General features: G+C 41.7%; 5 non-coding genes across 5 annotated transcripts; all 5 read right to left on the bottom strand.

The window, feature by feature from the left end:
• Window positions 1–1,008: 1,008 nt before the first annotated feature.
• Window positions 1,009–1,081, bottom strand: TRNAR-UCG (transfer RNA arginine (anticodon UCG)). Its single transcript has one exon. It is a non-coding gene; the product is annotated as a tRNA-Arg (tRNA).
• Window positions 1,082–7,560: 6,479 nt separating this feature from the next.
• TRNAR-UCG (transfer RNA arginine (anticodon UCG)) lies at window positions 7,561–7,633 on the bottom strand. Its single transcript has one exon. It is a non-coding gene; the product is annotated as a tRNA-Arg (tRNA).
• Window positions 7,634–12,915: 5,282 nt separating this feature from the next.
• Window positions 12,916–12,988, bottom strand: TRNAR-UCG (transfer RNA arginine (anticodon UCG)). Its single transcript has one exon. It is a non-coding gene; the product is annotated as a tRNA-Arg (tRNA).
• A 998-nt stretch (window positions 12,989–13,986) lies between these two features.
• TRNAR-UCG (transfer RNA arginine (anticodon UCG)) lies at window positions 13,987–14,059 on the bottom strand. Its single transcript has one exon. It is a non-coding gene; the product is annotated as a tRNA-Arg (tRNA).
• Window positions 14,060–15,057: 998 nt separating this feature from the next.
• Window positions 15,058–15,130, bottom strand: TRNAR-UCG (transfer RNA arginine (anticodon UCG)). Its single transcript has one exon. It is a non-coding gene; the product is annotated as a tRNA-Arg (tRNA).
• Between the last annotated feature and the right edge of the window lie 685 nt (window positions 15,131–15,815).

Genomic DNA, 15,815 nt, shown 5'->3' with positions numbered 1-15,815 from the left:
ACGCGGTCTGCCACAAGAACATGATCCTGGTTTGTGGCGCCCGGATCAACCAAACACTCGAAGATCACCTGGGACATCTTCTACTTTTTTTGCTCAAGGAGATTTGGTAGAAAGGATCTGAAATGTATGACTTGGTGCAAGGTCATGCTTTAAGAAGTGCATTTGCAAAAAGGGCCTAGGTTCAGAGTGTTCATACAGCTCCTTGACAATGGTAATAGATCAATAGAGTACCACGAGTAGATGATATTTCCAGAGGAAGCCAAAGTACCTCAAAGTATCTTGGCAGGATGGCCGAGTGGTCTAAGGCGCCAGACTCAAGAGCTGTTTCTTCACATTGTGTGGGTGTTCTGGTCTCCAAATGGAGGCGTGGGTTCAAATCCCACTTCTGACAATCCATTTACACATTTAGCTTGAACTACAATCACCACTCCCGCTGTGTTTTCATGCTACCATGTCACCGACAAAAAAAACATGAAAAAAAATCCAAAAACTTTGCTCATCCTACATAAAGATCAAATTCTTGAGGAAAATCTGCTAGACCATGCTGTTAAATCTGTCATTTAAAGTGCAACTTTAGTCAGAAAAGTAAGTCCTGCTACATCTCTTCCGGTTGTCCCATTTTGCATATATACTCATGTAAAACATTAAAAAATATGGTTCTATACACTTTGAAATCCAGTAATACGCTGTTTCAACCTGCTCTGCACATACTCAGTTGCTCTCCCATTTTAGGCATATTTAAGTTATGACACCAGCCATTTGATGATTTGATAGTTTGGTTGAGAACACAAGCAAATGGGACAGTTATCAATCCCGGGATTCCAGGCATGTAACTGTGTTTTGAAACCCTTAAATCAATTGGTTTACTTCCACTTTATGATTTACTTCTGTTTGGAGGCTCTGGACTTCAGCAAATTGGAAGCCTCCAGCAAGAAGCACGTTGTTATGGGTAAAGCAAGAATTCACGAGTGAAGGTCACAGGAAGGAACTGGAAAGCAGCATAGAAAACGACCACGAAGGGACTCGAACCCTCAATCTTCTGATCCGAAATCAGACGCCTTAACCATTAGGCCACGCGGTCTGCCACAAGGACATGATTCTGGTTTGTGGCGCCCGGATCAACCAAACACTCGAAGATCACCTGGGACATCTTCTACTTTTTTTGCTCAAGGAGATTTGGTAGAAAGGATCTGAAATGTATGACTTGGTGCAAGGTCATGCTTTAAGAAGTGCATTTGCAAAAGGGCCTAGGTTCAGAGTGTTCATACAGCTCCTTGACAATGGTAATAGATCAATAGAGTACCACGAGTAGATGATATTTCCAGAGGAAGCCATAGCACCTCAATATATCTTGTCAGGATGGCCGAGTGGTCTAAGGCGCCAGACTCAAGAGCTGTTTCTTCACATTGTGTGGGTGTTCTGGTCTCCAAATGGAGGCGTGGGTTCAAATCCCACTTCTGACAATCTGTTTACACATTTAGCTAAAACTACAATCACCACTCCTGCTATGTTTTCATGCTACCATGTCACCGACAAAAAAACATGAAAAAAAATCCCAAAACTTTGCACATCCTACATAAAGATCAAATTCTTGAGGAAAATCTGCTAGACCATACTGTTAAATCTGTAATTTAAAGTGCAACTTTAGTCAGAAAAGTAAGTCCTGCTACATCTCTCCGGTTGTCCCATTTTGCATATATACTCATGTAAAACATTAAAAAATATGGTTCTATACACTTTGAAATCCAGTAATACGCTGTTTCAATCTGCTCTGCACATACTCAGTTGCTCTCCCATTTTAGGCATATTTAAGTTATGACACCAGCCATTTGATGATTTGATAGTTTGGTTGAGAACACAAGCAAATGGGACAGTTATCAATCCCGGGATTCCAGGCATGTAACTGTGTTTTGAAACACTTAAATCAATTGGTTTACTTCCACTTTATGATTTACTTCTGTTTGGAGGCTCTGGGCTTCAGCAAATTGGAAGCCTCCAGCAAGAAGCACATTGTTATGGGTAAAGCAAGAATTCACGAGTGAAGGTCACAGGAAGGAACTGGAAAGCAGCATAGAAAATGACCACGAAGGGACTCGAACCCTCAAACTTCTGATCCGAAGTCAGACGCCTTATCCATTAGGCCACGCGGTCTGCCACAAGGACATGATTCTGGTTTGTGGCGCCCGGATCAACCAAACACTCGAAGATCACCTGGGACATCTTCTACTTTTTATGCTCAAGGAGATTTGGTAGAAAGGATCTGAAATGTATGACTTGGTGCAAGGTCATGCTTTAAGAAGTGCATTTGCAAAAGGGCCTAGGTTCAGAGTGTTCATACAGCTCCTTGACAATGGTAATAGATCAATAGAGTACCACGAGTAGATGATATTTCCAGAGGAAGCCAAAGTACCTCAATGTGTACATTCTCAGGATGGCCGAGTGGTCTAAGGCGCCAGACTCAAGAGCTGTTTCTTCACATTGTGTGGGTGTTCTAGTCTCCAAATGGAGGCGTGGGTTCAAATCCCCCTTCTGACAATCTGTTTACACATTTAGCTTGAACTACAAACACCACTCCCGCTGTGTTTTCATGCTACCATGTCACCGACAAAAAAACATGAAAAAAAATCCAAAAACTTTGCACATCTTACATAAAGATCAAATTCTTGAGGAAAATCTGCTAGACCATGCTGTTAAATCTGTCATTTAAAGTGCAACTTTAGTCAGAAAAGTAAGGCCTGCTACATCTCTTCCGGTTGTCCCATTTTGCATATATACTCATGTAAAACATTAAAAAATATGGTTCTATACACTTTGAAATCCAGTAATACGCTGTTTCAATCTGCTCTGCACATACTCAGTTGCTCTCCCATTTTAGGCATATTTAAGTTATGACACCAGCCATTTGATGATTTGATAGTTTGGTTGAGAACACAAGCAAATGGGACAGTTATCAATCCCGGGATTCCAGGCATGTAACTGTGTTTTGAAACACTTAAATCAATTGGTTTACTTCCACTTTATGATTTACTTCTGTTTGGAGGCTCTGGGCTTCAGCAAATTGGAAGCCTCCAGCAAGAAGCACATTGTTATGGGTAAAGCAAGAATTCACGAGTGAAGGTCACAGGAAGGAACTGGAAAGCAGCATAGAAAACGACCACGAAGGGACTCGAACCCTCAAACTTCTGATCCGAAGTCAGACGCCTTATCCATTAGGCCACGCGGTCTGCCACAAGGACATGATTCTGGTTTGTGGCGCCCGGATCAACCAAACACTCGAAGATCACCTGGGACATCTTCTACTTTTTATGCTCAAGGAGATTTGGTAGAAAGGATCTGAAATGTATGACTTGGTGCAAGGTCATGCTTTAAGAAGTGCATTTGCAAAAGGGCCTAGGTTCAGAGTGTTCATACAGCTCCTTGACAATGGTAATAGATCAATAGAGTACCACGAGTAGATGATATTTCCAGAGGAAGCCAAAGTACCTCAATGTGTACATTCTCAGGATGGCCGAGTGGTCTAAGGCGCCAGACTCAAGAGCTGTTTCTTCACATTGTGTGGGTGTTCTAGTCTCCAAATGGAGGCGTGGGTTCAAATCCCCCTTCTGACAATCTGTTTACACATTTAGCTTGAACTACAAACACCACTCCCGCTGTGTTTTCATGCTACCATGTCACCGACAAAAAAACATGAAAAAAAATCCAAAAACTTTGCACATCTTACATAAAGATCAAATTCTTGAGGAAAATCTGCTAGACCATGCTGTTAAATCTGTCATTTAAAGTGCAACTTTAGTCAGAAAAGTAAGGCCTGCTACATCTCTTCCGGTTGTCCCATTTTGCATATATACTCATGTAAAACATTAAAAAATATGCTTCTATACACTTTGAAATCCAGTAATACGCTGTTTCAACCTGCTCTGTACATACTCAGTTGCTCTCCCATTTTAGGCATATTTAAGTTATGACACCAGCCATTTGATGATTTGATAGTTTGGTTGAGAACACAAGCAAATGGGACAGTTATCAATCCCGGGATTCCAGGCATGTAACTGTGTTTTGAAACCCTTAAATCAATTGGTTTACTTCCACTTTATGATTTACTTCTGTTTGGAGGCTCTGGGCTTCAGCAAATTGTAAGCCTCCGGCAAGAAGCACGTTGTTATGGGTAAAGCAAGAATTCACGAGTGAAGGTCACAGGAAGGAACTGGAAAGCAGCATAGAAAACAACCACGAAGGGACTCGAACCCTCAATCTTCTGATCCGAAGTCAGACGCCTTATCCATTAGGCCATGCGGTCTGCCACAAGGACATGTTTCTGGTTTGTGGCGCCCGGATCAACCAAACACTCGAAGATCACCTGGGACATCTTCTACTTTTTTTGATAAAGGAGATTTGGTAGAAAGGATCTGAAATGTATGACTTGGTGCAAGGTCATGCTTTAAGAAGTGCATTTGCAAAAGGGCCTAGGTTCAGAGTGTTCATACAGCTCCTTGACAATGGCAATAGAGTACCACGAGTAGATGATATTTCCAGAGGAAGCCAAAGTATCTCAATGTATCTTGTCAGGATGGCATTTGCAAAAGGGCCTAGGTTCAGAGTGTTCATACAGCTCCTTGACAATGGTAATAGATCAATAGAGTACCACGAGTAGATGATATTTCCAGAGGAAGCCATAGCACCTCAATATATCTTGTCAGGATGGCCGAGTGGTCTAAGGCGCCAGACTCAAGAGCTGTTTCTTCACATTGTGTGCGTGTTCTGGTCTCCAAATGGAGGCGTGGGTTCAAATCCCACTTCTGACAATCTGTTTACACATTTAGCTTGAACTACAATCGCCACTCCCGCTGTGTTTTCATGCTACCATGTCACCGACAAAAAAACATGAAAAAAAATCCAAAAACTTTGCACATCCTACATAAAGATCAAATTCTTGAGGAAAATCTGCTAGACCATGCTGTTAAATCTGTCATTTAAAGTGACACTTTAGTCAGAAAAGTAAGTCCTGCTACATCTCTTCCGGTTGTCCCATTTTGCATATATACTCATGTAAAACATTTAAAAATATGGTTCTATACACTTTGAAATCCAGTAATACGCTGTTTCAACCTGCTCTGCACATACTCAGTTGCTCTCCCATTTTAGGCATATTTAAGTTATGACACCAGCCATTTGATGATTTGATAGTTTGATTGAGAACACAAGCAAATGGGACAGTTATCAATCCCGGGATTCCAGGCATGTAACTGTGTTTTGAAACCCTTAAATCAATTGGTTTACTTCCACTTTATGATTTACTTCTGTTTGGAGGCTCTGGGCTTCAGCAAATTGGAAGCCTCCAGCAAGAAGCACGTTGTTATGGCTAAAGCAAGAATTTACGAGTGAAGGTCACAGGAAGGAACTGGAAAGCAGCATAGAAAACGACCACGAAAGGACTCGAACCCTCAATCTTCTGATCCGAAGTCAGACGCCTTATCCATTAGGCCACGCGGTCTGCCACAAGGACATGTTTCTGGTTTGTGGCGCCCGGATCAACCAAACACTCGAAGATCACCTGGGACATCTTCTACTTTTTTTGCTCAAGGAGATTTGGTAGAAAGGATCTGAAATGTATGACTTGGTGCAAGGTCATGCTTTAAGAAGTGCATTTGCAAAAGGGCCTAGGTTCAGAGTGTTCATACAGCTCCTTGACAATGGTAATAGATCAATAGAGTACCACGAGTAGATGATATTTCCAGAGGAAGCCATAGCACCTCAATATATCTTGTCAGGATGGCCGAGTGGTCTAAGGCGCCAGACTCAAGAGCTGTTTCTTCACATTGTGTGGGTGTTCTGGTCTCCAAATGGAGGCGTGGGTTCAAATCCCACTTCTGACAATCTGTTTACACATTTAGCTTGAACTACAATCACCACTCCCGCTGTGTTTTCATGCTACCATGTCACCGACAAAAAAACATGAAAAAAAATCCAAAAACTTTGCACATCCTACATAAAGATCAAATTCTTGAGGAAAATCTGCTAGACCATGCTGTTAAATCTGTCATTTAAAGTGCAACTTTAGTCAGAAAAGTAAGTCCTGCTACATCTCTTCCGGTTGTCCCATTTTGCATATATACTCATGTAAAACATTAAAAAATATGCTTCTATACACTTTGAAATCCAGTAATACGCTGTTTCAACCTGCTCTGCACATACTCAGTTGCTCTCCCATTTTAGGCATATTTAAGTTATGACACCAGCCATTTGATGATTTGATAGTTTGGTTGAGAACACAAGCAAATGGGACAGTTATCAATCCCGGGATTCCAGGCATGTAACTGTGTTTTGAAACCCTTAAATCAATTGGTTTACTTCCACTTTATGATTTACTTCTGTTTGGAGGCTCTGGGCTTCAGCAAATTGGAAGCCTCCAGCAAGAAGCACGTTGTTATGGCTAAAGCAAGAATTTACGAGTGAAGGTCACAGGAAGGAACTGGAAAGCAGCATAGAAAACGACCACGAAGGGACTCAAACCCTCAATCTTCTGATCCGAAGTCAGACGCCTTATCCATTAGGCCACGCGGTCTGCCACAAGGACATGATCCTGGTTTGTGGCGCCCGGATCAACCAAACACTCGAAGATCACCTGGGACATCTTCTACTTTTTTTGCTCAAGGAGATTTGGTAGAAAGGATCTGAAATGTATGACTTGGTGCAAGGTCATGCTTTAAGAAGTGCATTTGCAAAAGGGCCTAGGTTCAGAGTGTTCATACAGCTCCTTGACAATGGTAATAGATCAATAGAGTACCACGAGTAGATGATATTTCCAGAGGAAGCCATAGCACCTCAATATATCTTGTCAGGATGGCCGAGTGGTCTAAGGCGCCAGACTCAAGAGCTGTTTCTTCACATTGTGTGGGTGTTCTGGTCTCCAAATGGAGGCGTGGGTTCAAATCCCACTTCTGACAATCTGTTTACACATTTAGCTTGAACTACAATCACCACTCCCGCTGTGTTTTCATGCTACCATGTCACCGACAAAAAAACATGAAAAAAAATCCAAAAACTTTGCACATCCTACATAAAGATCAAATTCTTGAGGAAAATCTGCTAGACCATGCTGTTAAATCTGTCATTTAAAGTGACACTTTAGTCAGAAAAGTAAGTCCTGCTACATCTCTTCCGGTTGTCCCATTTTGCATATATACTCATGTAAAACATTTAAAAATATGGTTCTATACACTTTGAAATCCAGTAATACGCTGTTTCAACCTGCTCTGCACATACTCAGTTGCTCTCCCATTTTAGGCATATTTAAGTTATGACACCAGCCATTTGATGATTTGATAGTTTGGTTGAGAACACAAGCAAATGGGACAGTTATCAATCCCGGGATTCCAGGCATGTAACTGTGTTTTGAAACCCTTAAATCAATTGGTTTACTTCCACTTTATGATTTACTTCTGTTTGGAGGCTCTGGGCTTCAGCAAATTGGAAGCCTCCAGCAAGAAGCACGTTGTTATGGCTAAAGCAAGAATTTACGAGTGAAGGTCACAGGAAGGAACTGGAAAGCAGCATAGAAAACGACCACGAAGGGACTCGAACCCTCAATCTTCTGATCCGAAGTCAGACGCCTTATCCATTAGGCCACGCGGTCTGCCACAAGGACATGATTCTGGTTTGTGGCGCCCGGATCAACCAAACACTCGAAGATCACCTGGGACATCTTCTACTTTTTTTGCTCAAGGAGATTTGGTAGAAAGGATCTGAAATGTATGACTTGGTGCAAGGTCATGCTTTAAGAAGTGCATTTGCAAAAGGGCCTAGGTTCAGAGTGTTCATACAGCTCCTTGACAATGGTAATAGATCAATAGAGTACCACGAGTAGATGATATTTCCAGAGGAAGCCATAACATCTCAATATATCTTGTCAGGATGGCCGAGTGGTCTAAGGCGCCAGACTCAAGAGCTGTTTCTTCACATTGTGTGGGTGTTCTGGTCTCCAAATGGAGGCGTGGGTTCAAATCCCACTTCTGACAATCTGTTTACACATTTAGCTTGAACTACAATCACCACTCCCGCTGTGTTTTCATGCTACCATGTCACCGACAAAAAAACATGAAAAAAAATCCAAAAACTTTGCACATCCTACATAAAGATCAAATTCTTGAGGAAAATCTGCTAGACCATGCTGTTAAATCTGTCATTTAAAGTGCAACTTTAGTCAGAAAAGTAAGTCCTGCTACATCTCTTCCGGTTGTCCCATTTTGCATATATACTCATGTAAAACATTAAAAAATATGCTTCTATACACTTTGAAATCCAGTAATACGCTGTTTCAACCTGCTCTGCACATACTCAGTTGCTCTCCCATTTTAGGCATATTTAAGTTATGACACCAGCCATTTGATGATTTGATAGTTTGGTTGAGAACACAAGCAAATGGGACAGTTATCAATCCCGGGATTCCAGGCATGTAACTGTGTTTTGAAACCCTTAAATCAATTGGTTTACTTCCACTTTATGATTTACTTCTGTTTGGAGGCTCTGGGCTTCAGCAAATTGGAAGCCTCCAGCAAGAAGCACGTTGTTATGGCTAAAGCAAGAATTTACGAGTGAAGGTCACAGGAAGGAACTGGAAAGCAGCATAGAAAACGACCACGAAGGGACTCAAACCCTCAATCTTCTGATCCGAAGTCAGACGCCTTATCCATTAGGCCACGCGGTCTGCCACAAGGACATGATTCTGGTTTGTGGCGCCCGGATCAACCAAACACTCGAAGATCACCTGGGACATCTTCTACTTTTTTTGCTCAAGGAGATTTGGTAGAAAGGATCTGAAATGTATGACTTGGTGCAAGGTCATGCTTTAAGAAGTGCATTTGCAAAAGGGCCTAGGTTCAGAGTGTTCATACAGCTCCTTGACAATGGTAATAGATCAATAGAGTACCACGAGTAGATGATATTTCCAGAGGAAGCCATAGCACCTCAATATATCTTGTCAGGATGGCCGAGTGGTCTAAGGCGCCAGACTCAAGAGCTGTTTCTTCACATTGTGTGGGTGTTCTGGTCTCCAAATGGAGGCGTGGGTTCAAATCCCACTTCTGACAATCTGTTTACACATTTAGCTTGAACTACAATCACCACTCCCGCTGTGTTTTCATGCTACCATGTCACCGACAAAAAAACATGAAAAAAAATCCAAAAACTTTGCACATCCTACATAAAGATCAAATTCTTGAGGAAAATCTGCTAGACCATGCTGTTAAATCTGTCATTTAAAGTGACACTTTAGTCAGAAAAGTAAGTCCTGCTACATCTCTTCCGGTTGTCCCATTTTGCATATATACTCATGTAAAACATTAAAAAATATGCTTCTATACACTTTGAAATCCAGTAATACGCTGTTTCAACCTGCTCTGCACATACTCAGTTGCTCTCCCATTTTAGGCATATTTAAGTTATGACACCAGCCATTTGATGATTTGATAGTTTGGTTGAGAACACAAGCAAATGGGACAGTTATCAATCCCGGGATTCCAGGCATGTAACGGTGTTTTGAAACCCTTAAATCAATTGGTTTACTTCCACTTTATGATTTACTTCTGTTTGGAGGCTCTGGGCTTCAGCAAATTGGAAGCCTCCAGCAAGAAGCACGTTGTTATGGCTAAAGCAAGAATTTACGAGTGAAGGTCACAGGAAGGAACTGGAAAGCAGCATAGAAAACAACCACGAAAGGACTCGAACGCTCAATCTTCTGATCCGAAGCCTTACGCCTTATCCATTAGGCCACGCGGTCTGCCAAAAGGACATGATTCTGGTTTGTGGCGCCCGGATCAACCAAACAGTCGAAGATCACCTGGGACATCTTCTACTTTTTTTGCTCAAGGAGATTTGGTAGAAAGGATCTGAAATGTATGACTTGGTGCAAGGTCATGCTTTAAGAAGTGCATTTGCAAAAGGGCCTAGGTTCAGAGTGTTCATACAGCTCCTTGACAATGGTAATAGATCAATAGAGTACCACGAGTAGATGATATTTCCAGAGGAAGCCATAGCACCTCAATATATCTTGTCAGGATGGCCGAGTGGTCTAAGGCGCCAGACTCAAGAGCTGTTTCTTCACATTGTGTGGGTGTTCTGGTCTCCAAATGGAGGCGTGGGTTCAAATCCCACTTCTGACAATCTCTTTACACATTTAGCTTGAACTACAATCACCACTCCCGCTGTGTTTTCATGCTACCATGTCACCGACAAAAAAACATGAAAAAAAATCCAAAAACTTTGCACATCCTAAATAAAGATCAAATTCTTGAGGAAAATCTGCTAGACCATGCTGTTAAATCTGTCATTTAAAGTGACACTTTAGTCAGAAAAGTAAGTCCTGCTACATCTCTTCCGGTTGTCCCATTTTGCATATATACTCATGTAAAACATTAAAAAATATGCTTCTATACACTTTGAAATCCAGTAATACGCTGTTTCAACCTGCTCTGCACATACTCAGTTGCTCTCCCATTTTAGGCATATTTAAGTTATGACACCAGCCATTTGATGATTTGATAGTTTGGTTGAGAACACAAGCAAATGGGACAGTTATCAATCCCGGGATTCAAGGCATGTAACTGTGTTTTGAAACCCTTAAATCAATTGGTTTACTTCCACTTTATGATTTACTTCTGTTTGGAGGCTCTGGGCTTCAGCAAATTGGAAGCCTCCAGCAAGAAGCACGTTGTTATGGCTAAAGCAAGAATTTACGAGTGAAGGTCACAGGAAGGAACTGGAAAGCAGCATAGAAAACAACCACGAAAGGACTCGAACGCTCAATCTTCTGATCCGAAGCCTTACGCCTTATCCATTAGGCCACGCGGTCTGCCACAAGGACATGATTCTGGTTTGTGGCGCCCGGATCAACCAAACAGTCGAAGATCACCTGGGACATCTTCTACTTTTTTTGCTCAAGGAGATTTGGTAGAAAGGATCTGAAATGTATGACTTGGTGCAAGGTCATGCTTTAAGAAGTGCATTTGCAAAAGGGCCTAGGTTCAGAATGTTCATACAGCTCCTTGACAATGGTAATAGATCAATAGAGTACCACGAGTAGATGATATTTCCAGAGGAAGCCATAGCACCTCAATATATCTTGTCAGGATGGCCGAGTGGACTAAGGCGCCAGACTCAAGAGCTGTTTCTTCACATTGTGTGGGTGTTCTGGTCTCCAAATGGAGGCGTGGGTTCAAATCCCACTTCTGACAATCTGTTTACACATTTAGCTTGAACTACAATCACCACTCCCGCTGTGTTTTCATGCTACCATGTCACCGACAAAAAAACATGAAAAAAAATCCAAAAACTTTGCACATCCTACATAAAGATCAAATTCTTGAGGAAAATCTGCTAGACCATGCTGTTAAATCTGTCATTTAAAGTGCAACTTTAGTCAGAAAAGTAAGTCCTGCTACATCTCTTCCGGTTGTCCCATTTTGCATATATACTCATGTAAAACATTAAAAAATATGCTTCTATACACTTTGAAATCCAGTAATACGCTGTTTCAACCTGCTCTGCACATACTCAGTTGCTCTCCCATTTTAGGCATATTTAAGTTATGACACCAGCCATTTGATGATTTGATAGTTTGGTTGAGAACACAAGCAAATGGGACAGTTATCAATCCCGGGATTCAAGGCATGTAACTGTGTTTTGAAACCCTTAAATCAATTGGTTTACTTCCACTTTATGATTTACTTCTGTTTGGAGGCTCTGGGCTTCAGCAAATTGGAAGCCTCCAGCAAGAAGCACGTTGTTATGGCTAAAGCAAGAATTTACGAGTGAAGGTCACAGGAAGGAACTGGAAAGCAGCATAGAAAACGACCACGAAGGGACTCGAACCCTCAATCTTCTGATCCGAAGTCAGACGCCTTATCCATTAGGCCACGCAGTCTGCCACAAGGACATGATTCTGGTTTGTGGCGCCCGGATCAACCAAACAGTCGAAGATCACCTGGGACATCTTCTACTTTTTTTGCTCAAGGAGATTTGGTAGAAAGGATCTGAAATGTATGACTTGGTGCAAGGTCATGCTTTAAGAAGTGCATTTGCAAAAGGGCCTAGGTTCAGAGTGTTCATACAGCTCCTTGACAATGGTAATAGATCAATAGAGTACCACGAGTAGATGATATTTCTAGAGGAAGCCATAGCACCTCAATATATCTTGTCAGGATGGCCGAGTGGTCTAAGGCGCCAGACTCAAGAGCTGTTTCTTCACATTGTGTGGGTGTTCTGGTCTCCAAATGGAGGCGTGGGTTCAAATCCCACTTCTGACAATCTCTTTACACATTTAGCTTGAACTACAATCACCACTCCCGCTGTGTTTTCATGCTACCATGTCACCGACAAAAAAACATGAAAAAAAATCCAAAAACTTTGCACATCCTACATAAAGATCAAATTCTTGAGGAAAATCTGCTAGACCATGCTGTTAAATCTGTCATTTAAAGTGACACTTTAGTCAGAAAAGTAAGTCCTGCTACATCTCTTCCGGTTGTCCCATTTTGCATATATACTCATGTAAAACATTTAAAAATATGGTTCTATACACTTTGAAATCCAGTAATACGCTGTTTCAACCTGCTCTGCACATACTCAGTTGCTCTCCCATTTTAGGCATATTTAAGTTATGACACCAGCCATTTGATGATTTGATAGTTTGGTTGAGAACACAAGCAAATGGGACAGTTATCAATCCCGGGATTCAAGGCATGTAACTGTGTTTTGAAACCCTTAAATCAATTGGTTTACTTCCACTTTATGATTTACTTCTGTTTGGAGGCTCTGGGCTTCAGCAAATTGGAAGCCTCCAGCAAGAAGCACGTTGTTATGGCTAAAGCAAGAATTTACGAGTGAAGGTCACAGGAAGGAACTGGAAAGCAGCATAGAAAACGACCACGAAGGGACTCGAACCCTCAATCTTCTGATCCGAAGTCAGACGCCTTATCCATTAGGCCACGCGGTCTGCCACAAGGACATGATTCTGGTTTGTGGCGCCCGGATCAACCAAACACTCGAAGATCACCTGGGACATCTTCTACATTTTTTGCTCAAGGAGATTTGGTAGAAAGGATCTGAAATGTATGACTTGGTGCAAGGTCATGCTTTAAGAAGTGCATTTGCAAAAGGGCCTAGGTTCAGAGTGTTCATACAGCTCCTTGACAATGGTAATAGATCAATAGAGTACCACGAGTAGATGATATTTCCAGAGGAAGCCATAGCACCTCAATATATCTTGTCAGGATGGCCGAGTGGTCTAAGGCGCCAGACTCAAGAGCTGTTTCTTCACATTGTGTGGGTGTTCTGGTCTCCAAATGGAGGCGTGGGTTCAAATCCCACTTCTGACAATCTCTTTACACATTTAGCTTGAACTACAATCACCACTCCCGCTGTGTTTTCATGCTACCATGTCACCGACAAAAAAACATGAAAAAAAATCCAAAAACTTTGCACATCCTACATAAAGATCAAATTCTTGAGGAAAATCTGCTAGACCATGCTGTTAAATCTGTCATTTAAAGTGACACTTTAGTCAGAAAAGTAAGTCCTGCTACATCTCTTCCGGTTGTCCCATTTTGCATATATACTCATGTAAAACATTTAAAAATATGGTTCTATACACTTTGAAATCCAGTAATACGCTGTTTCAACCTGCTCTGCACATACTCAGTTGCTCTCCCATTTTAGGCATATTTAAGTTATGACACCAGCCATTTGATGATTTGATAGTTTGGTTGAGAACACAAGCAAATGGGACAGTTATCAATCCCGGGATTCCAGGCATGTAACTGTGTTTTGAAACCCTTAAATCAATTGGTTTACTTCCACTTTATGATTTACTTCTGTTTGGAGGCTCTGGGCTTCAGCAAATTGGAAGCCTCCAGCAAGAAGCACGTTGTTATGGCTAAAGCAAGAATTTACGAGTGAAGGTCACAGGAAGGAACTGGAAAGCAGCATAGAAAACGACCACGAAGGGACTCGAACCCTCAATCTTCTGATCCGAAGTCAGACGCCTTATCCATTAGGCCACGCGGTCTGCCACAAGGACATGATTCTGGATTGTGGCGCCCGGATCAACCAAACACTCGAAGATCACCTGGGACATCTTCTACTTTTTTTGCTCAAGGAGATTTGGTAGAAAGGATCTGAAATGTATGACTTGGTGCAAGGTCATGCTTTAAGAAGTGCATTTGCAAAAGGGCCTAGGTTCAGAGTGTTCATACAGCTCCTTGACAATGGTAATAGATCAATAGAGTACCACGAGTAGATGATATTTCCAGAGGAAGCCATAGTACCTCAATATATCTTGTCAGGATGGCCGAGTGGTCTAAGGCGCCAGACTCAAGAGCTGTTTCTTCACATTGTGTGGGTGTTCTGGTCTCCAAATGGAGGCGTGGGTTCAAATCCCACTTCTGACAATCTGTTTACACATTTAACTTGAACTACAATCACCACTCCCGCTGTGTTTTCATGCTACCATGTCACCGACAAAAAAACATGAAAAAAAATCCAAAAACTTTGCACATCCTACATAAAGATCAAATTCTTGAGGAAAATCTGCTAGACCATGCTGTTAAATCTGTCATTTAAAGTGCAACTTTAGTCAGAAAAGTAAGTCCTGCTACATCTCTTCCGGTTGTCCCATTTTGCATATATACTCATGTAAAACATTAAAAAATATGCTTCTATACACTTTGAAATCCAGTAATACGCTGTTTCAACCTGCTCTGCACATACTCAGTTGCTCTCCCATTTTAGGCATATTTAAGTTATGACACCAGCCATTTGATGATTTGATAGTTTGGTTGAGAACACAAGCAAATGGGACAGTTATCAATCCCGGGATTCAAGGCATGTAACTGTGTTTTGAAACCCTTAAATCAATTGGTTTACTTCCACTTTATGATTTACTTCTGTTTGGAGGCTCTGGGCTTCAGCAAATTGGAAGCCTCCAGCAAGAAGCACGTTGTTATGGCTAAAGCAAGAATTTACGAGTGAAGGTCACAGGAAGGAACTGGAAAGCAGCATAGAAAACGACCACGAAGGGACTCGAACCCTCAATCTTCTGATCCGAAGTCAGACGCCTTATCCATTAGGCCACGCGGTCTGCCACAAGGACATGATTCTGGTTTGTGGCGCCCGGATCAACCAAACACTCGAAGATCACCTGGGACATCTTCTACATTTTTTGCTCAAGGAGATTTGGTAGAAAGGATCTGAAATGTATGACTTGGTGCAAGGTCATGCTTTAAGAAGTGCATTTGCAAAAGGGCCTAGGTTCAGAGTGTTCATACAGCTCCTTGACAATGGTAATAGATCAATAGAGTACCACGAGTAGATGATATTTCCAGAGGAAGCCATAGCACCTCAATATATCTTGTCAGGATGGCCGAGTGGTCTAAGGCGCCAGACTCAAGAGCTGTTTCTTCACATTGTGTGGGTGTTCTGGTCTCCAAATGGAGGCGTGGGTTCAAATCCCACTTCTGACAATCTCTTTACACATTTAGCTTGAACTACAATCACCACTCCCGCTGTGTTTTCATGCTACCATGTCACCGACAAAAAAACATGAAAAAAAATCCAAAAACTTTGCACATCCTACATAAAGATCAAATTCTTGAGGAAAATCTGCTAGACCATGCTGTTAAATCTGTCATTTAAAGTGACACTTTAGTCAGAAAAGTAAGTCCTGCTACATCTCTTCCGGTTGTCCCATTTTGCATATATACTCATGTAAAACATTAAAAAATATGCTTCTATACACTTTGAAATCCAGTAATACGCTGTTTCAA

Source organism: Lithobates pipiens, unplaced genomic scaffold, assembly GCF_037356315.1.
Source record: "Lithobates pipiens isolate NorthernLeopardFrog02 unplaced genomic scaffold, aLitPip1_a1.2 Scaffold_1, whole genome shotgun sequence".
Classification (NCBI taxonomy): Eukaryota; Metazoa; Chordata; class Amphibia; order Anura; family Ranidae; genus Lithobates; species Lithobates pipiens.
Note: the sequence above shows the minus strand (reverse complement) of the source record. Positions and strands in the feature narration are given on the sequence as shown.